This window comes from Lemur catta, chromosome 17 (genome assembly GCF_020740605.2).
Source record: "Lemur catta isolate mLemCat1 chromosome 17, mLemCat1.pri, whole genome shotgun sequence".
In the NCBI taxonomy this organism is placed as follows: Eukaryota; Metazoa; Chordata; class Mammalia; order Primates; family Lemuridae; genus Lemur; species Lemur catta.
This window is the reverse complement of record NC_059144.1, coordinates 32394693-32422461: the sequence shown is the minus strand read 5'-3', so window position 1 is coordinate 32422461 and position 27769 is coordinate 32394693. Positions and strand designations below refer to the sequence as shown.

Sequence of the window (27769 nt, the reverse complement as noted above, 5' to 3'; positions counted from 1 at the left end):
TTAAGTGCTTTCTCTATTGGACCAGAAAACGAATGCATCTAAACGTAATTGTTTGCTTGGTTTTTCAGTGTAAAGACTAGTTGCTCTGAAAATAAAATTCACCACGTTATAAACTGGTCTTTTATATGAAAAGAGCATTAGCATGAGAATATTATAGTTCAGTCCTATAAAGCTCAATCTTTTCATCATCTCAGGGGATATGTCTCATAGATAGAGGCTACACATTCAAACAGGATATTTTCCTATTGGAAAAGGTAAGAATGTTTTTAATAACTGAGTTATTTTTATTACAGAATATTATGGGGGTACAAACATTTTGGTTACATGCCTTTGCCTCGCCCAAGCCAGGGCTACAAACGTGCCCTTCCCCCTTACAATGCACTCCACCTCCATTAGTTGTGAGTTTACCCACCTCCACCCACCCCCCTACCTCATGGGCACCCAATGAATAACTGAATTTTATTATTACCTGAAAAGAAAAACAAAATAGCATTCAATTTGTATTTGAGGAAATCCAAAAACAGCATATAGCCCTGTAGGCTCAGAGAAAGTTCCCTAGAGAGGATTTCCTGCAATCAGCAAATACCTAAATAATTTCTGCAAAAATGCAGTCCTATATGTCATAGTGTTCTTGCTTTGAGTGAAACAAAGTCCATTTTTGAGCAGATTAGGTTTTTCACTCTCCCAAAGTTATTTATTCATATTTTTAATGTTTCTATTATGTTACTTTCTCCTCTGTGCTTCAAGCAGAACACACCTTATTCCAACAGTAAAGAAAAGAAAGGATGCTGAGCTCTGGCTATAAATATTTTATCATATATAGAGTCAAAGATCACAGGGGGGCAGAAAAGTAGCAGGAAACAAATGTGATGTTGTTTTCAAATCCTCAGAGGAGGTTTATGTGAAACTGTCTTTGCCAGCTTGTTTTCTGCTTGGCTTTTACACTGTCAAACCTGGTAATGAAACTCTTTTGTGTGTCTGGAATTTACCTAGTATATGAAGGGTATAGCATCTAACTGAAAGTGTAAAATTATCCATGTTATAAAGTATATGCAAAGAAAAAGCTATTGCAAATGGCACAGTTGTGAAGATATATTTTCAAGAAGGATGATCCATAATTAATTTCTTCTGGAAAGGTTCTATCCTAGTAAAAACAAAAGGTTAAAAGATAAAATGCATGTTAGGTATTCTCCATACAATTGATTCTTTTTCTCCTCTTACCCAGTGCCTCAGAGTTGCTGGAAGACTTCAACCTAATGGGATTTAGCATCTTTCATGATTTCATAACCCATTGGAGTTTATTTGGCCGGAACTCAATATTAATGAGGCCAAGGTCTTAAGTCTATTCTCCTTGGGGGAGGAGGGAATTCTGTTTCCTAACATAATGGTACAGACCACATATCAAACCTACCATTCACAAATTGCATCTCTAGGCACGAGGGGAAGTGGATGGAAAGGTGAATAATACAGCAACTGTTATGAGGTTGCAGAGCTGATGGAATCCATGTCCTCCTGCCACTAAACTACATTAAAATGTATCTGCATAAGTGCTGTCATCCTTGAATGTAAGCAGGGAAGAGAAAAAGCATGCCGGGACTAGAACCGTTTGTGCTAGGATAGGTGATGGTAAGTCTTTCTTCTATTTTACTTACAATAGAATTTTAGAGTTTTTAGTAATTTGCCAATGAGCTTATTAATATATCCATATCTCAGGGTCAGGTATATAATGCAATATTTATATTTTTGAATGCATACCGTGAACAAACAACTGATGGTCAACATCCCCAATATTGAGGAGCCGAATTACCAGAGCATCTATGTAAATGAAAGGTACAAAATGGCATAAACTTATGTCAAAACTTAGTTATGCATCTGTCATGGATGCTTCTCTAATGGATGTATTCCTTTTTATAACACACATACACACACAACTCACAATCATAGAACTGCTTATCTTGGCTGTAAGTCAAAATGAGAGTGAGCTAGGACATTTGGTTTTTTTTTTTTTTTAATTATTCACAGATGGCAAAAATGCTTTTGGCATTAAGAGCTAAGTTCAACGACTAAAATGCTGCTTGGGATGGTTTTGTACCTAGTAAAATCCAAGAGCTAATATTTTTTTACTATTATTGGCCAGGTACTTTACATAAGCCATTTTCATTTTATCGTAAAGACCACTCCATGTTATAGAAAATGGTGTTCATCTCCATTTCTTAGAGGAGTAAATAATCTCAGGGAATAATTAATCACTTCAAATCATACAGCTATTACAAGGGAAAGACAGTCTGTCAATACAAAGCTAAACCCTTCCTCCTGAAGGTTGGAAATGTAAATATTAAATGTAATTGGCATTCTCTTATCAAGTACCTCCTATTAAGACGTATGTTACTAACAGTTTCAGAATGATGTAGCTGTTATCTGAACATAGTCCACAGAACACTCACACTGTTTTTATAAGTCAATATAATGCAACATATCAATGTAACAAAGTGAGTGCGATGTGCACTGTCTAGGGGATGGACACGCTTGAAGCTCTTATGTGGGGGGGAAGGGGGGGCAATGGCAATATATGTAACCTAAACTTTTGTACCCCCATAATATGCTGAAATAAAAAAAATAAATATAAAAAAATTGTCCTTGTACCCCATGAATATATACAAATAAAAACTACATGGGAAAAAATAGTAATGCTACTATGGCTTTATCAGGGATATATAAAGGTTGTTTCATGACATATTTAAAGAGAAAGAAATATGAGAGGAGAGGTTTAGTGATGATCTGGGCATGTACTAAAGTAAGTTTATGATATCTAATATTTCTTTGGCTAATTTGGTTCTTTCTAATATAAATAGAAAATTAAAAGTAATACTAATTCTTAAGAAATAAACTCAAAGCAAAAAATGGTTAATTATGTAGAAAATGTAATACAATAGTACTAATAAAGTATAAAAATAAATAAGATGCATTTAATTAGCTTTATTTTTCTGAATCAAGGTATTACTTTTGTAAAATATATTGAATTTTCTTATTGTTATGCAGTAGACCCGTATGATTATGTCAATCCTAAAATTGCATTCCGTGACAAGGTGACTTGTCTTCTGACACTATAAAAGATTTGAAAGGAGTATCACAAGACTCTGAAAAGAAACTGTCTACTTGTAGCCAATTTCAGACGAAATTAAAGGCAGCTTTCAGAACCATCCTTCTAGGATTTCTTGTTGCCTGTGTAAGGCATTGCTTTTTAGCAAGTCCTACTTATCTTAGCAATAATAGTTTAAAACATAGAGCATGCTTTTGAGAAGATAATTTTAGTAACAAATTACTTTCAATGAACTACAAATAAGTCAATGTTAAATTTAAGCATTTAAAGATATTGAGAATAAACTTATTTGGAAAACCTTCGCAACAGCTTTAAAACATAAATTCATATTTTTAACAGGGTCTAAACATTTTTCAAATACACTAGATACTTAAAGTGTGATTTCTCCATTGTTTATGTTACAAAGTACTGGCATTTTTACAGAAAGTACATGTTGCTAAGGATGCACATTGTGCACCTACAGTTCACTAATACGTGTAATGAAAGAAAAGCAGGTGTTTCTTCTTTTTATCCAAGGAGAAAAATGGAGCAGTCTTCTGGGTGTTTAGGTTGACCTGCATGGACAAGGTGAACTATCAACCTATAATTACTTTCAGGGAAATTTTCTTTGAACCTGTCTGAAAATTGGATGAACAGTGATTAATATCAGGGAGAAGAAAAGATCTGGGGTCAGGAATTTGTCTTTTTAAAATTGATGTATCATACTTACACGTATTTTGGGGATATATGTGATATTTGGATACTTGTATACAATGTGTAATGATTGTCAGGAAATTGGGATATCCATCGCCTGAAACATTTATATTTTATTTGTACTGATAACATTACAATTCTTCTCTTCTAGTTATTTTAAAATATGCAATAAATTATTGTTAACTATAATTTTCCTAGTGTATTGTTGAATACTAGAACTTATCCCTTCCAATTGTATTTTTGTACCCATTAACCAACTTCTTTTCATTTCTCCCTCTCCGCTCTTCCTTTTCCAGCCTCTGGTAACCATCATTTTCTCCCTACCTCCATAAGAGCTACCATTTTTGCTCCCACATATGAGTGAGAACATGCAACATTTGTCTTTCTGAGCCTATCTTATTCCACTTAATATAATGACCTCTAGTTCCATCTCCATCCATGTTGCTGCAAATGACAGGATTCCATTCTTTGTTGTGGCTGAATAATATTCCACTGTGCATAGAGACCACATTTTCTTTATCCATTCATTCATTGATGGACACTTAGGTTGATTTTGTATCTTGGCTAATGTTGAATAGTGCTTCAGTAAACATGGGAGTGTAGATATCTCTTTGATATACTGATTTCCTTTCTTCTGGATATATGCCCAGCAGTAGGATTTCTGGATCATATGATAGTTCTATTTTTAGTTCTTTGAGGAACTTCCATACTGTTTTCCATAATGGCTATACTACTTTACATTCTCACCAACAGTGTATAAGTGTTTGCATTTCTCTGCATCCTTTCCAACATTTGTTATTTTTTTATCTTTTTGATAATAGCCATTCTAACTGAGGTGAGATGGTATCTCGTTGTGGTTTTGATTTACATTTCTCTGATGAGTGATATTGAGCAGTTTTTCATACATCTGTTGGCCATTTTTCTGTCTTTGTTAGAGAAATGTCAATTCAGGTCTTTTCTCTATTTTTTAATTGTATCATTTGTTTGTTGCTATTGAGTTGTTGCGTTCCTTATACATTCTGGTTATTGATACCTTGTTGATGGATAGTTTGCAAATATTTTCTCCCATTCTGTAGGTGTGTCTTCATTTTGTTTCCTTTGCTGTGCAGATGTTTAGCTTGATATAATCTAATTTGTCTGTTTTTGCTTTTGTTGTCTGTGCTTTTCAGGTCTTACCCCCAAAATCTTTGCCCAGATTAATGTCCTGAAGCATTTCCCCCAAAGTTTTCTTCTAGTGGTTTCATAGTTTCAGGTCTAACATTTAAGTCCTTAATTCATTTTGAGTTGGTTTTTAATAAATGGTCTAGACCCCTAAAGATAGCGGTCTAGTTTCATTCTTCTGCATATGGATATCCAGTCTTCCCAGCACCATATATTAAAGAGACTGTCCCTTCCCTGATGTATATTCTTGGTGCCTTTGTTGAAAATGAGTTGACTGTAAGTGCATGGATTTATTTCTCTGTTCTCCAGTCTGTTCCATTGGTCTTGGTGTCCATTTAGATGCTGTTACCATGCTGTTTTGGTTACTATAGCTTTGTAGTATAATTTGAAATCAAGTAATATGCTATCTCCAGCTTTGTTCTTTTTGCTCAGGATTGCTTTAGCTATTCGAGGTCTCTTGTGGTTTCATGTGAATTGTAGGATTGTTTTTGCTATTTCTGTGAAAATGTCATTAGTATTTTGAGATAGGGATTGCTGGAATTTCTCTTTTTAATAGGATAGGAGAGAATACTTGCTTTCAGTTCCTGAATCTTTCATGGAGAATATGAAATATATATTTAGGCCCTTTCTATCCTATCTGTAGTATTTATTATTCACTCATTTATATGGCACTGCTGTGCTGAACCTTAAGTAAGGTTAGGAACTTGTAAGATTTACATATGACTTTGATTCAGCCAATGTGTATCCAACCAATCCTTATTATTTGTGATTTCATATTTGCAAATTCGCCTTCTCCTGTTTTTTACATTTTTGGGCTTAATGGTGGTGATTCTGCTGTGTGAAATGTCCCCCCAGTGTAGTGCTGAAATGCCCTCTAGGGTTCCTAAGCACAAGAAAGCTGTCATATGCCTTATGGAGAACATATGTCTGTGTTAGAAAAGCTTTTCTCAGGCATAAGTTATAGTGATGTTGGCTGTGAGTTTAATCCTAATGAATCAACAATATATATTAAATAGGGTGCCTTTAAACAGAAACACACATAAAACAAGGTTACATATGGATTGTTTGATGAAAATATTGGGGCCAGAGACTTGCAGAAACCTAACTTTGTATTTTCCCTGGGAACGGTGGTTCAGTATTTGTTAATTCCATGTTTGTGGTGACTCTATAAATCATAACTACTCCAAATAATGAGAATTGACTGTATTAAAAATGTTCAATTGCCAATTAGTGGGCTTGTCCCCAGAGATTTTGGGACCAAAAGCACAATTCCTGCTCCAATAAGGTTCACCATCTATTGGAGAGATGGATTCACAGTGGAATAATTATATACAGTAGAGAAAGTGCTATGGTCCAGATGCAGGCAAGGTGCTAAGGGGAGGTGCTAACACTACCTGGAGATGTCAGGTAATAATATACAGATCTGTGCATTCCTGAGAAAAATGATACAAACAGTAAAGAAAGGCTATACTGCTTATAGGAGAATGTAAAGTAAATGAGGTTATATATTTATTTTTAAACAGAGCATAATGTTGGTGGGATTCTGAGTCATGTTGCTATACCATGTCGTTACAGAAATACACTGTGGTGAAATGCTTCCACCTCTTGCCAAAATGAACACTGAGGAAAAATGAAGAAGACTGAAGAACACCAACGAAAACTTGCCGAACAGAAATAGCCACCCTCCTCTGGAGTCTTTAATTCATCCGCAGCCATCATAAAAAGGTAGGGGAATAAATTACATTATGGTTTTGTGCTTTTGAAATTTATCTGGAACTATATAATACTTAAAAATCTGAAAAGTGCATGTATTTATTTAACGCATATTCACTGGGTGACTTCTGCTGGCCTGCAAACTGTTCTAGGCACCAGGAACTAAAAAGGCAATAGTAGGGCCTTGCAGGAGCTGTCACTCTAGTAGAAGGGGTAAGTAAGTAAATAAATGAAAAGGCAACTGGCAGACCTTGGTCATGTTTATGAACATGGTTAATGAGATAAGGAGTGATTGAGGGGCTACTTTAGCTTGGATGTCAGAGCAGACCACTCAGAACATTTGAGCTGAGAGTAGAGTGATAGCAAAGAGCCAGCCATGTAGGGTCTGAAGATAAAACCTTCCATGTGCCACGGACCAGGATTTCCACAGATATGTTCAAGGCTCCGAAAGCTTACATTGCTTTAAGAGAGGGGATTTGGAGAAGCATGAGGTAAGAGTTGAAATTGAAGAGCCTTTTAGACATTACAAAGTGTCTTGATTTTATTCCAATGAAGATGTAAGTTACAGAAGAGTCATTTAGCAGGGAGATGAAAGAATTTATATTTTTACAGGGTTGTTCTGCTTTAAGATAGCTAACTAGTAGGCTTGGGGGCGGGGTACAGGAGTGGAAAACAGGCTGCTCTCAATGTAGGTCAGAGATACTGGTGAGTTGGCTTATGGATGTGGTATTGGAGAAGGATGGATCTGAGCTATTTTGGATTTGCTTCAGAGCACAGTTGACCACCAGTGCTCTTTATGGATCTCCAAAGATAATTCTTGTTTCCATGTGTAGGGTGTGCCATCCTTTTGTGTTTTCATACACAGTAGTCAAGTTGTAACTTATTCTACTGTTTCAAAGAACTGTTTGTGATGAATATGTTTGTAGCCTGCTGCTGAGACTTAGAGGGGGTTGATGTCAAATTGTGAAAAGAAAGAAAATACTGCCTGGAAATTTCATATTCTAGGTGGGTAATCTTGTAATACTGGGGGACTTGAGCTTCCCAGGTGTATTCGCAACTCCTCTCCTGCTTCCTCCATGGCTCCTGACTTCTGAGAACATTGTTGCTCAAACCACTGAGAGGCAGCCTGTGTGAAGGGTGCCCTTCTAGAAGAGAAACATATGAGATATGCGAGGACTAGGGCTTTGGTCAGTCAAGCATGACTTCAAGACCAACACTTGCATACTGGGTTATTCCTAGATGGAACGTTGAAGGGAAAACTAAAAGTCAACTTAAAATTGATATTTTAAAGAGAGAAGAATATTTGGATTTAAGCAATGTTTGCCAGAGAGACTGACGCTCTGTGCAGTGAGGTTTTCATGTTCTGGAGTGTGTAACCATTGTGCAAAGCCCACGGGGGGTGGGAAAGGGTAAGAAATATATACAATGACCTTGGCATGTAGGTCCAAGTTTGCAAGAAGCCAACAGCCACTGTTGGAGTATGGACCACCCTGAAGTCTGTAGTTCAGAAGAGTTATTCATAATAACTCAGCTGAACAATATTTTAAGATCTCAGCAAAGTGCAATCATGCTTTTCAATACTCATAACTGTCTGAAATGATTCTAAACTTGTATGCTATGGGCATTCTTCCTTCCTCCACCCCAGATCCCTTTCATAAGCTCTTGGTCATCAGAAAACAGCCTCAGTGCAGCAATTATATAGTGTCGGATAGTTGAAAAGACTCATGAGACTCAACAAGTTCTCAGGGGAGACAAGTCTCAAGCTTACTGAAGGGTATTCTATGCTCCACAGAAGAAAAAGATGAGGTTGAGGGTGGGCATGAAGGAAAGAACTTTACAGCGTATGACTGTGTTTGTGGCTTCAGGAAGATATTGCAAGGAGGTAGATCGCATGATAGAAACTCTTCCTGTGGTGCACCCTTCATAAGCATAGAGAGTGTGTTTTGAATGGTTTGGCTTATGGTTCCACATGGAAATTCTAAGGTTCTAGACTGTCACAAGGCCGGGTTTTGGGGGCAGGCCTCTCTGAGGCCCATTGACATTAGTGATATATTGATATAGAGATCTGTGCATGAGTGTTTCCATTGGTGTATGTATACAAAATGGTAATTTTACATAAAGTGGAATTCTTCACTCTGAGACTGAATTGTGTAAACTAAATAGCAGCCTTATTCTACAGTTTTCCAAAGTGACTTTCAGCGTTCTCCTGGGCCTGTGTTTTAAGTGTGTTCTCCCAAGTCACCAAGTGCAACAAATTTTGGTGTGAGGCTTAGCAGGCTGACATTAGCATCTCAAGCTCCTTGGAGACAGAATGGGAACTTGACTGTGGAAATAAATCCTGGCAAGACCCATGAACAGAGAACCTGGGGCCAATGTACCTACCCTTACAGGCTTGAGAAATGCATCACATTCATTCTTCCCCAATATGTTGGTAGTTCTTTGCTTCCTATTTCTAAAAGTAAGATAAAGATTAGCTGACAGATTTTTTTTTGTTGTTATCTCAAATGAAGAAGATGACAATATACTTGGCCAATGGAACATCTTGTTCAGTGAGCCCCTAAGTTGGTTATAAAAATAAAAACAAAATAATGCCATTATATGCAAGATGTCCTTGCTTGTAAGGTGCTCCTTTATTTGATGTACCATTAATACACATAAAGCAGTGCCATTTGAACAACAAAAAAAGATTAAGTTTCTAAAAGAGATAAAATAGGCATTAAATAACATAGCCAAAGGAAAATAAATAGCATAGTAAAAGCTGACAGCAAAGAAATAAAATCTAGTGAGTACTCTCTGGGGATTTAATAATGGATTAGTTAATTAATTTTTCTTTGGGGAATAGGACACCACCCCATTTCATCTCCCCACCTCCTCTCCAGGGGTAACTTCGATCCTAAATCTGTGTCTAGCATTCCTTTGCTTAAAAAAAAAAGTTGCACCAAACATGCACATATCTCTATGCAATATATTATTAAATTTAATATTGATCTCATAATCATGTAATCTATAGATTTGTTCATTTAATTCAACATTTATGTTTCTAAGATTTGTCCATATTCTTGCATGTATCTGTAATTCATTTTCACAGCTAGTTATATTATGTTGTGTTAATATTTTGTAATTCATTTATCTGTTCTTCCATAGATTGAAATTTCTCTTGTTTCCATTTTCAGCTATGATGAACAATACTATGATCATTATATATATTTTATAAATTTCTATACATAATTATTTACATATAATTATGTAAATACATATATTTATATATTTATGAATATATAAATAATATATATTTTATAAATTTATATACATAATTATATGTAAATAATTATGTATAGAAATTTATAAAATATATATAAATATATATATATATATCTCCTGGTGCCTGTGTAAGAGTTTTTCAGGGCAGTATACATGGCAGTAGATTCCTAAGATATAAGATAAATAGGTGACTAATCATCTGTTTGTCTAGAAGTGAGGAGTTTTCCAGGATGCAAGATTTTCAGTGCTAAATGAGGATAGTCTCGGGCAAAACGGTTATACGTGGTTCCCTTAAATATGTATTTGTTCAATTTGACAACATAGTACTAAACTCTTTCCCACAGAGTTGGTAGCAAATTACACTCCCAACAAGCAGTATGTGAGTATTCCTTTTGAGCACCATTCTTTCTGTGCTTGGTGTTTCAATATCTTAATTTTTGCCAATCAATTGAGTGTGAAATGGAATCTTAACCGTAATTTGATTTCCCTGGTTACTAATGAGGTTCAACATCTTTTCACATTTTGTTCTCCATTTGTGTTTTCTCTTCTGTGAAATGCCTTCCATATCTTTGGTCTTTTTTTCTGTTGGATTGTTTTGTCAGACACATCTTATGTATCTCTGCATATTCTCTTGGTTTTACCAGCACTTAGATTAGTGCTACTGTTCAATGTCATTTTGGACTGAATAATTCTTGTAGGATATTGTCCTGTGCATTGCAGCATGTTTAGTAGCATCCTTGGCCTTTCCCCACTAGAGGCCAATAGCACCCCCTAGTTGTGAAAATTAAAAAAAAAATGCCTCTAGACATAACGTATCTCTAGCCAGATGTTTCCCTGGGGGACAAAATTGTACCTGGTTGAGAACAACTGACCTAGATCCTTAGCATTTTGCTCCTGTGGGAGAGAGGAGGGAACAAGGAAGATAAATTCCCTCCTTATTTCTTCTTCTGGGCTGTTCCAAGCCATATGTCTCTGTATAGCATGTTTAGAGGTGTTGATTGTCATGTAGCAGATGCATTTTGCTGGACCACTGGCTGTGTTTCTTCACGGTTCATGGCAATCACCTTGTCTTGCTGCCCGTCCTTTCCTTCATCATTTCCTTTCTCATCTTTCTCCTACCTTTGAATTGCATGATTCCAGCAAAAGCATTAGCAATTAATGCTTGTCTCAGGGTGAGTTTCCTCGGGAAACTGAGCTAAAACAAGTAGTTGTAGAAAAGATACTCTGTGCATAGGATTTTGGAATTGGATTACTGACCTGTCTGAAAGCAATAGAGAACACATATTTAGTGGTAAATTAGGGTGAAAATAAACGCTGCAGGCAGCAGCATCACAATTATTTAAGCTTTCACCTGCAGTAAATTGGGTAAGGCTTAGGTGGCAGGCCAAGTGTTAGGAAATCTGGTAAGCTGCAGCATACAATGCATATTACAGCAATGATAATTATGTGGATTGTGGAGCAGGGTGGCTACTTTTTGACCTGCAAGAAGACAATGTTAGGCTGAGGGTGGTTCATTGTCAACTGAAGGCATGCTCTGAAAGCTAGAGGGCATCTATGGCTACTTTAAAAGAGACTTACGTCTGATCATTGCAGGGAAGACTGTGATGAAATTTAGGGCCAGGATCTGACTGTAAGGTTGGCAGAGCTGCAAAGGAGGTGGATACACAGCTTTGTAGGGTCTCCTATTTCAAACTTAGGGCCATCCTGAGGCCTGGGATGAGTTCATTTGTGTGGATGAGCTTAAGAACCTTGAATTTCTAAATTCCCCTAAACCATGCTAGAAGACAGGAGCAATCCTTCTCCCTTGACAGGGAAGAATAGCCTCCTTTATCCAATGATTGTGTGAGAATCTTACCCCAATCGTATGCCTTATAAGATGATTCTGGCTCTCCTTAAGATCTTTCTCTGCCACTCCTCATTGCCTCCACACCAGTAACTAGAGTATACACTCAGGAGAGAAGTATGAGCCCTTCTCCAGGAAGGAATGGGGTGCCCACTGAAAAATTGAAACGCCTGGCTAATATGTGCCATCCAAACCAAGGAAACCTACTTGGGAGTGGACCTCAAGTGCATTAGGATAGTAGGGGAAATGTATGAAGCTGGATCAGGGTATATTCGTTGATATAGAGACACACACTCATAACTCAAGATTCTGCCTTTTGTCAAGGACGCTTGGAGATGATCCTGATAGTTTTCTGGGATGGTTCTTCAAAGATGTGGAAACAAACCAAGGTGCCCATCAATACATGAGTGGACTAATAAAATGTGGTATATGTATACCATGGAGTACTACTCAGCCAGAGAAAAATGGTGAACTAATACCTTTTGTTTTAACCTGGATAGAACTGGAAACCGTTCTTCTAAGAGAAGTATCACAAGAATGGAAAAATAAACATGTACTCACCATTAAATTTGAACTAATTGATCAACATTCATGTGCACATGTGGAAATAACATTCATCGGAAAGCAAGTAGATGGGGGGGAAGAGGGAATGAGTAAGTTCACACTTAACAGGTACAATGCACATTATCTGAGGGAAGGACATACTTATAACTTTGACTCAAATGGTACAAAAGCAATTTACATAACCAAAGCGTTTGTACCCCTGTAATATTCTGAAATAAAAAAAAATGGTTTTAGATAGAATCTGCAAAGCTGTCACTTGACTGTATTTCTAACTAACAGGGCCCAAAGGACACCCCCTTCACAAAGACAATAAGGTATTTTGGTGAGGGGTGCTGACACCTTGAAGAAGGTTGTCTGTAAAGGCTGTCATTTCTGGGCTGGGGTTGATGTTTGGAGCAGCTGTCAAGTAATTGAGCTTCCTCATATGACTGGGATGGTATGACTCAGAATAACAGAAGCTGAGTAGCAGCTCTTGCTGTTAGAGGTAATATGGCCTTAACTACTATAATGGGTAGCAAAATTAAAGTCCCAATCAGGGTGCCTTGACACACAAGAATATAACAATGGCTAAGATATCCTGGAAGTCTTTAGGATAAAATAACTGGAGAGCTGACTGAGAAGCTGCACAATTCAGATAAACAGGGGGAAGTAACCAAGAGTGTATTGGCCATGAAATATCAGGGTCCCTTTCCAAGCTTCCACATCTAAGTCAGTTCAGAGATGGCAAAGGAATTATGACAGTCAGATCACAGTCATCTTTCTTCTATTTTCAATTATTGTATGTTTTACCTATAGTTATATTTATCTGATAATTCTTTTTTTTTTTTTTTTTTTTTTGTCATGAGACAGGATCTCCATCTGTCTCTGTTACCCAGTCTGGAGTGTGCAGTGGTATCATCATAGCTCACTGCAACCTCAAACTTCTGGCCTCAAGCAATCCTCCTGCCTGGGCCTCCCAAAGTGCTGGGATTACAGGCATGAGGCACCACACCCAGCCTTACCTGGGCTAATTCTAATAAGTGAAGTACAATGGGTACAGGAAACCAGTTGTCTGTTGTGTTATTAACTATCGCTCTTGGTGTTGTTTCTCCTTGTGTGACAGGTAACCTTTGATTATTGATGTTAATATGTGGGAATCCTATAGAGAGTATAGCTTTGCTGTCTCTAGGAGTCAATGTTAATTTCCCTCCAGAATTCAACTCTGGGGTCTGCCCTGCCTTCCATTGTGAAGGGCCTGAGGCTTGGTCTCCAGGTCAGTGCTATCATTGCCACATTCCCTTAGGGCCATCCAGTCTTTTTCATTAGTTTAGTCCCCACATAGGTTCTTTCTCTCATGTTATTTCCCTGTCATTTATTTCTGTAGGCAAGGGTGGGAGAAAGTTCAGATATTTCCTTTACTAACCTGGCAAAATTGATCACTTTTTAAAAAATGTATCCAGGACATATTTGTACTCTAGCATAAGGATCCTTTAAATTATCTAGACTACAGGCCACCAAAAATGAAATAACTTTGGCTCCCTACTAATGTCTTTGTTAGTATGAAAATGACTAAAAACGATTAGCACCTGCCGAGGGCACCAATCATAGTGGAATTGAGTTTGGTCCAGGAAGTCTTTAATTGAATGGATCCAAGGGGTTTTCTTATCCCTTGTCAAATATCTTGTTCACACGGTTAACAGGTTAACAGGTGTTGATGAGAAGACCGAGCCTGTGGGCGTACATCCTGAGTGAGGTTTCTCTAGTCAGGAGCAAGCTCCCTTCTCCACACATTCCTTCTTACTCATTGAACTCACACATTCAACATATACTGATCTGTCCCTCTTATTGCAGTCATTTCTTGGAAGCAGGCTAGTATATAGTACGTTTTAGAAAGGTTTCCACACAATTCAAAGTTTGACATGTACAAAGACAAATGTTTAACTATTGAGAACACTGTCATCATTGAAATTGCCAAATCTCTTCTTTAATTGAGAGAAATGTGAATGAACTTGATGGAGAGGTCAGAGGGTGGAGCAGAGTTCTGTTGCCTGCAGAGACCATGAAGTGTAAGACACAGTAGACAGGGCTGGGAACTGCGCACACAGGGGAACGGGCCCATCTAAATGCAGTGACTCCAACTTAACTCCTATCTGTTATTGCTCTATGGGATTGTGGGCTCAGGTCTATCAGATATTCTAATTTTTTGAGAGAAGCGTGAAAGCTGGAGTTTTCTGAAATCTCCTAATTTTTAAACATTGGTTTATTAAGAAACTGACAAAAATATGAAAACAATGAAGATCCTGATTTTGTAGGGAAACAAAACTTGTTTGTAGGCGACCTATAAACTGAATCTAGCCTGCAGACAAGTTCAAATAAGCAGTGTGTAGCTCGAGATTGACGAGTTTCAAAAAGCAAATTCTATCTGCATGGCAATTTGATTATTTTGCATCAAGGAAAATACCTTCTGTCTTATGTAGTTTTTCTTTTGATTGCTTTTTTTTTTTTTTTTTTGGCTTGGGATTTTTTTTTTTTTTAAAGCCTAGTGGATACTGTATCAACTAAAGCTACACACAGGCCTACAGTATGACCCAGTAATAGCCCCCCTCGGTGTACGTCCAAAAAAAATTAGTGCTAATGGATATCTATCCTAATAATACAAAACTGGAACCAAGCCAGAAGTTCAACAACAGAAGAATGACAAATAAATCCTGGTTTATTCATTTAAGTAGAATACTTTGCAAGAAGAAAAAGAACACACTATTGATATACACAACAACATGGATGAATCACACAGACATTATGTTGAGCAAAAGATGTCAGACACACAAAAAAATATGTATGTATGATTCCATTTATATGGAGTTCAAAAGTAGGCAAAATTAGTCTTTGGTGATGCAACTCAACCGAGTTAACTTTCTGGTTTTACAGCTCAGGGACTACCATGTAATAATTTGAAGGAGGTTCTCCTGTATCCCTGTTTGCCATCCCTGTGTGAGGGACCTGGATGTTGGAAGGTCAGTCCTTCCTAGCCTTCTTCAACTGAGATTTTCCATTGCAAATGCACATGTATAAAGGAGAAGGCATTCTGATTCTCCATGCAAGATGATATTCCACTTTTCCCAAGTCTTCCAGGTTCCCCACCCTGTGAAATACAATTTCCTTTAGCCATCACATAAATTTAGAGTTTTAGGTAAAACCTACCAAGCTCATTGAAGGAGTGGCACTTTGTGGAGCATTATTTCTGTGTACACTGATCCCATATCTTCCCTGCAGTATCTTAATCTCTGCACTTAAAAAAAAAAAAGTACACAGCAGAGTAACCCTTCTCCTTCCACTTACAAGCTTAATACTTCTTTCAAATTTCAAAAACTGTAGACTTAGGGGAAGAAAATATGTACCCAAGGCTGTATCTCTACTACTAGAAATTTGTATTGCTGTACAGATTGTCTCTCATGCCCAAGGAATTGGTAAGTGCAGCCTCGACAGGAAGCAATTAGGAAGTTCCTAAAAGAAGTTCCCAGTCTATTTTATTTGGCATCTGCTCTCTAGGGCAGAAAGTGAGTCAAGGAGAGTGTGCAGTAAAAACCAAAGGAGTAACTGAAGAAGGGGAAGTGTATATTGAGCCCTTAGGCCAGGCAAAGCTTCTGATGACAGAATCAGGACTGTGTATTCCAAACACACGTGTAAGTAGTAGTTGCTTATTGCAGCTGATATGGCATGAAATGCAGCTGCCCAAGATCTGGTTGAAATCTGAGCAGTGTAGGGCAAGGTGTTGTGTTGTCCAGGCTGGCTGCTGGTCTCATCAGTGTTCCTAAAGGATTTGTTCCTAGTTCAAAATTTCAATTATATCTCCACGTTATTAAAACATTACTATTCACAACAGAAGACAGAGAAACAACTCGGGATCTCTATAAAGCACTTAACTTGCTTATTTATAACATACAAAAGATAGAAACAATTGGAAAGAGTTTTTCATGTCGACTTCCATCACCATGTTTCTGTATTGTAAAGTCAAGTTTAATCCCATTACAATAAGCTTCATGGAAAATTTGGCACATATTTGGCACAAATTTGGTACATATCGAGAACCCAGTAGATACCTGGCACTATGCTATGAGCTGGGGAGACAGCAATGAGAAACATGGGAGAAGGTGTTACTAGACATTCTTCTAGTAAAATTGGGTCTTTCAAGACCATATATCCCAAGCCAGAAAAATGAATATTTAAAAGAATAAAAGTTCTTCAAGCTCCTCTTTATATATTCACTTTATAAATACAGAGCTAATAAGATGAAAGTAGTTATTTGCTTTTCTCTATAATACAATTTCCTTGCTCTAATTATTACTGTGTGGACCCAAGTTTTTGCTTCTGCAAATGTAATAGGTGCCTGTGGCAATTGGTAACCATCAGGAAACAGAAAAAGAAACGTTTCTCCCACACGTCTGTCTCAGAGAGTAGTAGGCCATTTGTCATGCTGTGAGAAGTCTCATTTGGAATATGCGAGATGTTAACCTGATTATGAGGTTACACACCCCCTAAAACCGCTTCTGCTTCAAACAAAACAGTGTATTTACAATGCTGAAATATAGAGTTAATGTCACTGTATAAAACAAAAATACGGGAGTGTTATTCCCAGAGTTCTCCAACTGGAACACATGCACAGAGAAACAAATTGCTAGACCCACCCCCAGAGGTTCTAATTCCAAGAGTTTGCATTTCTAACAATCCCAGGTGATGCCTATGCTGATGACCGGGAGGCTCCATATTGAGAACCACTGTTATTCTTTAAATATGGGGCTATCATATGAATATAAAATTGGTTGATCTATACGTATGCAAATCATAACATTTATAAAGGAGGCCATTGTATTCATGTAACTGTCTATGTAGCCATTAGCCATATGGGACTATTGAGGTCTTGAAGTGTGGCTAGTGCTACATGTTGAAGTAAAAATATTTTAGATATTCTATGTTAAATAAAATATATTATTAAAGTTAATTTAACCTGATCTTTTTTATTTTTAGTGTGGCTACTAGGAACTTTAAAATTAGCATATGTGGCTCACATTATATTTCTTATTGGACAACATTGGTCTATGGAGCTTTTCTAAATGTATATGCTGAGAGGTTCTTTTTTTTTGTAGAATTTAAATTTTTTTTTTTTTTTTTTTAGAATATTAAGAGTTACCAGCAGAGGAAAAGAAGTTTTTATGCCCTCTTTGTAAATAAGTAATGTACTTCTCAACAATATACTTTTTATTCAGTTTGTTTTGAATAATAGTTAACAAGATAATATTCACTAGAAGATTCCTTCAGTAAGTGTTTACCCATCTCCACACCTTAATTCATATGGTTGTTGAGTCAGTTTCTCATGAGTTTTCTTTAGTTCCTTGGAGTGTCTAAAAAAAAAAAGTCCTCCTTCAGAAGCAAAGGCTATTAAAAGCCACTTCACTTCCTTTCTTTGAACACATTTGGACCCCAGTGGCAATACACATAAATCATTTACATATCACAAATCTACGCAAAGGATAATATTAATATATTATGACCTTGTTGGAAGCAGTCTTTTTAAACAGGGCATAGAAAGTAATAAACATAATGGAAAAGATATCTCAGTAGGACTAAATTAATACGTGTTCATCAAAAGCATCAGACTTGAAACTATAAAACTACTAGAATAATGCATAGGGAAAACACTCTAGGACATTGGTCTAGGCAAAGATTTTATGGCTAAGATTTCAAAAGAACAGACAACTAAAACAAAAATAGACAAATTGGACTACATTAAACTAAAAGCTTCTGCACAGCAATGGAAACAATTAACAGAGTGAAGAGACAACCTGTTGAATAGGAGAAAATACTTGCAAACTATTGATCTGACAAAGGACTAATATCTGTAATATACAAGGAATTCAATGATAAAAAATAATCTCACTCAAAATGGGCAAAGGACATGAATAGACAATTCTGAAAAGAAGACATACAAATGGCCAACAGGTATATGAAAAAATTCTCAACATCACTAATCATCAGGGAAATGCAAATCAAAACTATAATGAAATGTCATCTTACCTCAGTTAGAATGGCTGTTATTAAAAAGACAAAGAATAACATGCTGGTGAAGATGTGGAGAAAGGGGAACTCTTCTAAACTATTGGTGGGAATGCAAATTAGTACAACCACTATGGAAAACAATGTGGAGATTTCTCAAAAAACTAAAAATGGACTACCATATGATCCAGCAATCTCACTACTGAGTATCTACTCAAAGGAAAAGAAATCTGTATTTCAAAGGTTACCTGAACTCACATGTTTATCACAGCACTATTCACAGTAGCAAAGATATGGAATCAACCTAAGTGTCCATCAATGGATGAATGGATAAAGAAAATGTGATATATATACACAATGGAATAATGTTTGGCCATAAAAAAGAATGAAATCATGTCATTTGCACCAATGTGAATGGAATTGGAGGTCATTATGTTAAGTGAAATAAGCCAGGCACAGAAAGACAAATGTCATGTGTTCTCTGTCATGTGAGAGCTAAAAAGTTTACCTTATAAAGGTAGACAGTAGAATGATAGATACTGGGAAAGGTGAGTAGGTGGGAGGGGGAGATGAAGAGAGGTAGTATAAGGGGCACAAACATACAGTTAGATGAAAGGCATAAGTTCTGTCATTTGACGGCAGAATAGAGTGACCATAGTTAACGACACTGTATTGTATGTTTCAAAGTAATCACAAGACAGGACCTGAATTGTTCCCAACACATAGAAATGATAAATACTCAAAGTGATGGACACCTTAAATACCCCAACTTGATCATTACACATTCTATGCATGTTACAAAATATCACATGTACCCAATAAATTTGTAAAATATTATATATCAATAAAGAAAAAATTGACTTATTTGTCATCCATGAGTCCAGGAAAATTGCCATTTTCCTTTGACCTTAATTCATTCAAATTGCAAGACACATAGACTAAAGTAGAAATATAATATTGACCTATGACTTGCTGGTAAAGGAGGAACTAGCATTTTTATTGCTACTATGGTGGTTACTTTTTCATATTTTATTTAATCATTTTAGTAAAATTCTAAGATAGACTTTTTGTTTTGTGAGTTTGTATGTTGGTGGGGAGGGAGAGAGTATTTCCTTTTTGCTCTTTTTATTTTTTGATGAACAAACTGGAGCTTGAAGAAATCCTGGATTTGTCTGTTAGGTTCACAGAGCTGCCAAAGTGGTATGATGGACCAAGGTAAATACTCCCTCCTTCCACCATAACATCCTTCCTCCTAGTTTTAGGACTTTATCATGATAATCTCATTAAAAACAGACAAAGGGCATGAATAGACAATTCTGAAAAGAATACATAAGTATCTTAAAATGCTGTAATTATACATCGCCAAAGTTTGTGAATGTTTTATTTTTTCCAACTGTGTAAAAAGGCATCACAAGCTCTTAAGAACTAGGGTAATGATTAACTTCCATTTTCCTTGCTAAAATAATTAAATAAATGATGTTGAATCATTTGTTTTTTTAAAAAAAATCACTGAAAGTTGAAATTCCTTTAGTATCAAACATCTTCATTTAAGTCAAATTATGTAAAGATTTATCCATGGAATAAAACAAGCCTAACTGCCAACTGAGATAAAATTGTGGTTGCCCCTTACCAGGGTCCGTAGATAAACTGCTACAGACAGAGTGGCAAGGACAGGTACTTAACACTCCTGAATCTCATTCCAAGTATGTATTTGCATTTTACTATGGAAGGTATAATAATACAAGTAATTTTAAAAGGTGACTGCAGCAGTGGTCTTTAACTTTCTCATGGCTTTCACATAATGAGTGTGGCTTTCATATTTTTTAACATTAATGTCCCGTTAGAAGCAATACTGGTGAAATAGGTCCTGATATCTGGCTGTTTTATTTTATATGAAAAATTTTTAATATGCTCAAGTACTCTATCAGGGTGAGCAACTACTTCAATATTAATTCTCTGGAAGGAAAAATATATAATAAGCAGTTTGAACAATGAGTGATATATGTACCTGTATATACCTAGGCAGGTTCAGTGAGTTCTTTGCACATGGATTTAAATGTGATGCTGCATAATACAGTAGGTTTAGCAATCCTAGAGGCTTTTAGGGAGAGGGACCAGCAGCCCTTATTTCAAGATAAGGCACAATTAAGATTTGTAATCACCTGTAAAATCTTTTGGAAGCAAGACCTAGTTTTTAAGTCAAAGGTCAAAACTAATGACTTCAAATAAAAGTGTCCATAAAAATAAGGTATCTTAAGTTACAGGGTGAATATGGTGTTGTCTTGGGAGGAAATAAGTATCTTTCTTTGGTGAAATAATGGGCAATTTTCTTTGGATATAAAGAATCTAAGGGGGCCTGCTATTGGTGTGTGCTTGTGATTTTATTTTTCTTTTCCTTGCAAATACTAGAATAAGATTTGTGACTTAATTTATGAATCTTAGTGGTTAAAATTAGGTGATTCTTATAACTGAGAGTGACCAGAAATCTATGGTGTCTTCCAAAACTTTCCTCCAGACCTGGCAAAGGAAATCCATCCTAAAGAGCCTATTTGTAGTGGTTATCACAAAAGTAAGGTTGTTTCCCATTTAAACCCTACCAAGTTCAGGCTATTTAATCAACTTGGTGCAGACTGGAGGGTGGATGAAAAAGAAGTGATCATAGGTCCTTGTGTTTCCATAGAGTCTGTGGTTTGGGTGACAGTTGCCTAAGGTCCTCTGGATGACCTTTAAGTCTAAGAACAGCTTTTCTCTTTTACCCTCACGCTTCCTATCCTCACCCTCTCCCACCACTATCCCAGTGGCCTCACTAATCATGGGCATCCATCTTGGGTACAGATGTTATCTAATTTGTTGTAATTCTATGGGTTTTATCTTGGTAACCCTGGGACCTCTGCATTTGAAACTCCTACAAGTGCATTTCTTCTTAAGCATGTCTGAGAACATGTTTCTGGGAAACTAGTAGGCAGCTGCAAGACACACCAGTGTTGTTGTTGCCCTGCCTAGATGCCCTGGGCTCTCTCTGGCTGCTCAGCATACATGTGGGGGGCAGAGAGAGGTGCCAAGGAATGTGCCTGGGAGCATCTTTCAGCCAATGATGGACAACAGTTGGTGGATACATACTGCAGCTTCCTAGCTTCAGAGTGGGAAGTTGGGGCTGGCAGAGGTAGACAACACTGAGGTACCTTTACCTGGTCTTCCAGAGGTCCCCAGCAGGACTGAGGTCCACTTGCCCAGAGCAGTAACTTGCTCACTAACTCACCTTGAATTGACAACCCTCCTTTCTCTGAACTATTTCCCCACTTGCCTACCATGGCTTCCCAGGACTACCTCACAGATGAACTACTTGCACTCATATCCTTATCTCAGAGTCTGCCGTCTGGGGGAACCCAACCTGAGACAACGTAGTTCTCCCTTCAAACATGACATCATACATCACACCAAAGCTGAGTTTCCTCAGAAGGTGATTCTCTCTCAGAATCAGCAGTCCACAGTACTGAAGACCAGTAGCCACCATGCACTCTTGTGTGGGGGTGTTAACAACGGTGGGTTATCGTTAGCCTGGCCTCTGTGCAACGCTGGCTGCCATTTTGATTCCTCCTCCCATGGCCATGGCCCTCCTTTGTGCTGACCAGGGGCAGTGCTCCTGACCCTATTTCTATCAGCTGACCTGAAGGAGTCATTCCCTGTTTTTATACTATTGACTGACTGGGCAAAGGGAACTGTTTTTTGAGGGTGGAATAGAGTGTGGTTTTTCAAATATCATCTAGAGTAGAGCATCTTGAGAATCAAAAAAAAAAAAAAAAAAAACTGATTTTCATGTGAGTGCATTTGTGTGTAAATGTTCTTGCAAACTCTTACTACCCACAGGCCAGTTTGGCATGTAAGCTATAGAATGTCCCAGAAGCTCATACGTGTTTTGGTTATCTCTACATATGACTATAAATATACCCATATGTGAGCTTACACATGAATTCACAGAGATATCCAAGAGAGATTTGGATGTTAAAATATTCTTCTCACTCCAAATTCCAAGATGCTTCAAACCCCAAAGGAATAATTATGGGATATAGGGGATCAGAAAACCATTTTGGATAAAGAGATAGAATTGGAATAATCTGTTTATCTAGTTCAAGTTACCAAAATAGCTTTCTCTAAGCCAGTTTGCAGGATGTCCCTTACTTGTCGGAAGTTTCATTGCTGGGTTCCAAGTCATTAAACACATGAAGCGCGAAGGCTAGGGAAACGAGTAATTATTGGTTTGGTGAAGTTGCAAGGGAGCTTAGGGAACCCAAGAGCGATTTAGACTGCCAGATATAGACACAAAGGAAGGAGAGAGGTAAAGGAGGGGAAATAATTAGGAGTCGGCTTGAAATCAATTGAGTGTCCATCTGCTATTGAAGTTCATCATAACACCAAATGCAGGTAATTGGTGCTTGGCTGGGTGGATAATTAGGCTGGCCGCAGAAGGAAAGGAAGCCAAAGACTGGTGAATTTATCCTGCATCCTGATTTACTCTTCTTTCGAAAGCGGAGTTTGAGGACTGGGAAGTGGCAGACAGCACCTCCCACGGCTTCTGCAGAAGGGAGAATGTTTGCAGAGTGGTGACACCTCCTGACTCAGAAAACAAGTGAAGCCATACCTGAGGAGAGAAATATTCACCCACAGACCTTAATTATAAAAAACAAAGGCAGTAAGAACTGGTGGTTCTTTGGGAACAGTTTGAAATATCACTTCTGTGATATAAATGAAGTTGTTAGTCTGAAGCAACTATTTTCTAATGATCCAGAACATTCATTTACAATTATGTGACTGAGTCTACATTAATGTCACTGCATCTACAGTGATGAGACTCTATCTTCATCGATGCAGCTGGACTTTATACTTAATTGAGATACTCATCACTTGGTAATCTGATCATCGTCACTGAGTAGGACTAACTAGAAGAATATACGTTAAAATTTATAAAACACACGTTTTTGCCAGGCACTGTCCTAATTTGTTTTCATATGATAACACGTTTAACAATAGCCCTGGGTTGTTTGTTGCTGATGGGAAAACAGAGGCATAGAGCTCCCAGGTTGAAATGTTGGAGTACCCCTAACTCATTCCTCATCCCTATCCTGTGCCTGTGATATATGAACTTCTCCCTCTTGGTGCTCTGGGAGGAATCCCCAGTGTTTCCTAGACTCTGCCTGTCCCTGGAGAATAAGAGGAAAGGGGCCATTACTGGACAGAAGAAGGTGCTACCATCAGCAGCAGGAAAGAAGCCCCAAGCAGGAGAGACTCATGCCTGCCCGGGACAGAGGAACAGCCAGCAGGAGAATCAGGGACAACCCGAGCCAGGATCAGTTACCAATCAAGTGGATGCACAGGCATGTCCTCTCTGTTCCTACAGGGCTTGAAGTATCTCACATCTCCTTCAAAGAAGCTGCTCAAGTTGACATTCTCTGTCATCTCCTAAGTGGTGCAAAGTGCACATGGGGAAAAGCAGAATTTGTTTGAAGCAAAACATTTCACTTCGGCTTCTCATGGGGCTTTTAGAAGAGGTCAAGTTGGGAAAGAAAAGGGAAACAAAGTCTACCCTCTGCTTAACTCTACATCTTCACCCGGCACCTGCCCTAGGTTTCCACCATGGCTGTGCTCCAGCCAGTTGTAGACTGTTTCCATCTCCCCAAAGGACACTGGCCTCTCTTACCTTGGTGTCTTCTGCTTAAATGTTTAGAACATCTTTTTCACAGCTCCCACCCCTCAACATCCCCAGTCCATACACCCTTCCCCCCACATCTCAGCTCAGACACTTCCTTGACCCAGCCCTCAATTCTGGAATGCATAATCACACACACACACACACACACACACACACGCATGCATGGGCACACACACACACACCCCACTACCTTTCCAAGCTTCTCTCCATCCAAGCACTCACCATACCCCAGTGCAATTATGTTTGTTTCTCTTACTGTTCTGTGAACAAAGACCCTGTTATGTACATCAATATATCCTCAGTGCTGGGCACACAGTAGACACAGGATAAATGTTAATGGAATAGATAAGTGAATTTACCTTAGTGCCCCCCCAAAAACATGTTTGGCCATATCTGAAGCCAATGTAAAGCTTTTAAAATCACCATATATGTATACATCTAGCCCCATGCTTTTGAAAAACATGAAACCTGGAGATACTTTGACCCTGTTTATATCCAGAGTAGGTCCCATATGATGAAAATCGTGTAAAGGGATATTTTCAATAGTTAATGAAGGAAATCAGAATTCACAATGACATGGTACAACTGGAGTTTCAGAATAAAATCCAGTAAAAATAAAAAGCATAAGGAACCATGATTGAGGAGGAGAAATGCTTTAGAAGTGAAATGGAAAATTATGAACTATAGGTAAAAGTGTCATTTGATAATATCCAGGAGGGGGTGGTATAACTCAGGCTTCCAGAAAATGAGAATCTTGGCACCATATCTAAAAAGAAAAATATGCAGACTTGATATCTATAGTGGATGCTCTCGGAGCACCACCCCTATACCCTGAGCCTTTCTATTTGCTCCGTCACTATGTGCAGCCTTGGGACTGAGGCCTCTTTTTCCAAACTGAGAAAAACTATGCAGCTTAGGGACAAGATAGGCTGGAAGTCTCAGTGAATTAACAACCCCAAGAGTAGCTCTCTGCCAGTTGACCTCTCAGGAGGGGACAGCTCCTTCACTCCTTAGATTAGATAATTCTGGGGCATTTGTTTTATGGCTATTCTCAGAGTTCCCTGAGAATAGAGAATTAAGCAGAACAGAGCCTCAGTCACACACTGTTGTAACTGGCTCACTAGCACACCCTTAATTAGCTTTCTTCTCTTCAAGGTATCATGTCTCTACTTTTCTAACAAGGGTCCTTGTACTTCCCTAATAAACTCTTTGTTCTCAATCCTTGCCTCAGGATCTGCATCAAGGGCAACCTTGAACTTTAAGAATGTATCAGGGCACAGGTAAGAAAGAGAATTTAACCCAGGTGGTTCAAATGAACGTCAACACAAGGGCTATCTATGGAGGTGTAGACGGGGTTAAGGAAATAGAGAAAAGAGATTCCAGGAAGTAGCAATAACTGGAAGCCTTACTGTCCCTAGCCTAAGGGGCCAAGAGGTGCAAGTGTTTCTCAAGGAGCTCTAATCATGGGGCACGCAGCTACTTCCAGAGGCAAAGTGCCAAAGCAGGAAGAAAGAAGAAAGGAAATACTCTGCCTGTGTCTTCTCCTGACCTCACATCATCTGCCAGTGCCTCCCAGTGGCTGAACCCTCCCGAACACTAGTCACTAAGGGAATCTGGGTCAAGTGGTCCTCATGGGTCAACCTCCCAGGCACAGAGAAGGGTGGATATTGGACTTGACAAATCACACAAAGCATAAATAGCCCACAGAGTTTTCCTGTTTGTCACATTACGGTGTTGCCTCTTGCTGATACCATGTGAGATTCTAGATTCCATAACTGAAGAATTCAGAGAGTTTTTCTGCAACACTATAAAGATGATTAAAAAGTTAAGGCATTAAGACCCATTAAGAAAAAAAATTCAAGGCTCATTTAGCTCAAAGAAAAGCAATCTGAAGGATCAATTAATATTTTTCATTGCATGTAGCAGCACTTTGCTTATCCAGGAGATAGGCCCCAACATAATAGATTTTTGTTTTTTATCAGAAACCTCAAGGCCAGGGATGGAAATAATGCAGCAGAGTGAAGCTGCACTTCAGAACATAGAGGGTACAATTGACAGATGACATATTCAGCAGATAAGTGGTACCAACAATAGTAGTAACAGCTGACATTTGTTGAACACATGCTATGTACTAGACACTATGCTCTGATCACCATAAGTCTCACCTCTTGAAATTCTATAAACAGCCCAATTATATAGATATTATCATTCCCCTTTGTATGAATTTGTTAGGGCTGCCATAACAAATCACCACAAACCTGGTGGCTTAAACAACAAAAATGTATTGTCTGGAAGCTCTGGAGCTAGAAGTCCAAGATCAACGTGTCAGTGAGCTGGGTTCCTTCCAAGAGATATGAGGGAAAATCCATGCCATGTCTTTCTCCTAGCTTCTAGTGGTTTGCTGGCAATCCTTGGCATTGGTTTGTGGATCTCAGCCGTCATCTTCACAGGGAGTTCTCCCTGTATGTATGTATGTCTGTGTCCAGATTTTCTTTTTCTTTGAAAATACCAGTCATGTTAGATGAAGGCCCACCCTAATGACCTCATCTTAACCAATTACATCCATAATGACCTTATTTCCAAATAGGTCACATTCGGAGACACTGGGAGTTAGGGCTTTAATATATGAATTTTGGGAGGACACAGTTCAACCCATAACACCATTGTCAGATGAGAAAACTGAGTCAGCAAAAATGTAAGCAACATAAGGTTTGCCCGACTAGAAACTGCTTAAAAAGATATTCAGTGTGCTGGACAGCTTTTTGTCAGATGCTTGAGACCAATGCTACAGAAAGACAAAGAGTTGGATTAAGATTAGAGACATTATGACCAAGATATAATCAAGAAGGAAAGGGATTAAATAGAAAACTAGAAGGAGCGGTCGACCTGAGAGGTTGGGGCAGGCAGGTGATCCTAAGAGAAGGGAGGGAGAAAATCAGGTTATATCCTCTGTGCACCAGCTCCTCCAAGAGTAAGGAGCATCTGCAAGGCAGGCATACTCCCACCTCCACCCCAAAGACCTCAGCTGCCATCAGTCTGCGTTTCAGCCAGCTTTTAGTCATAAGAATATTTTCCACCTATTTTATTGGAATTCTGGAAAAGAAAGGAAAATCTATCAAGAGGCTTAAAAATACTAATGCCCGATTGAAGAACCATGCAGCATGAATGAGTTTAATTAGTATGGTCATTATTTTTTTTGATGGAAGTGGAGAATAGAAATGCATTTATAGAAAGCAACAGAGGCCATGCTGGATACAGTACCAACATTCCTAGGAAGAAGGGAAAGAGGGTCACTGTGTTTCATAGCTAATCAATGTGGCCACATTATTCATTCTGAAGAAATGTGGCAGATTATCAGTAGCTTCCTTTCTGCACATTTCTAAACCTTGAATGCTACCCTTTCTTGAAGCCTTTCATGCCTTGACTTTCCTATCTTCAGTGCCTTCTGGTTTAATCAGAGCAGGCACATCACTGTAACAGATAGCTTCAAAATTCTCAGTGGCTGAATGTAATAGGTGTTTATTTCTTCTTCATCACCCAGTCTGGTGCCCATTCTGGAAACAGCATCCTTAGAAAGTTTCCCAGAGTCACAAAAGTGGCAGAGCCATGATCTCAGCCCAGATGGTCTACTTCCAAAAAATCAATGTGCTCTTAAGAACCTGCAGTTCCTGGTTCTAGGGTCTCTATGGTCAAAACT

General features: G+C 38.2%; 1 protein-coding gene across 1 annotated transcript in view; it reads left to right on the top strand.

Moving 5' to 3' along the window:
* Positions 1–27769, top strand: part of PAK5 (p21 (RAC1) activated kinase 5) — a 231947-nt gene that overhangs the window by 94223 nt on the left and 109955 nt on the right. The window contains exon 2 of the mRNA XM_045528454.1: positions 6530–6679. The gene's annotated coding sequence lies outside the window, so the exon portion shown is untranslated. The remainder of the gene's footprint in view (positions 1–6529; positions 6680–27769) is intronic.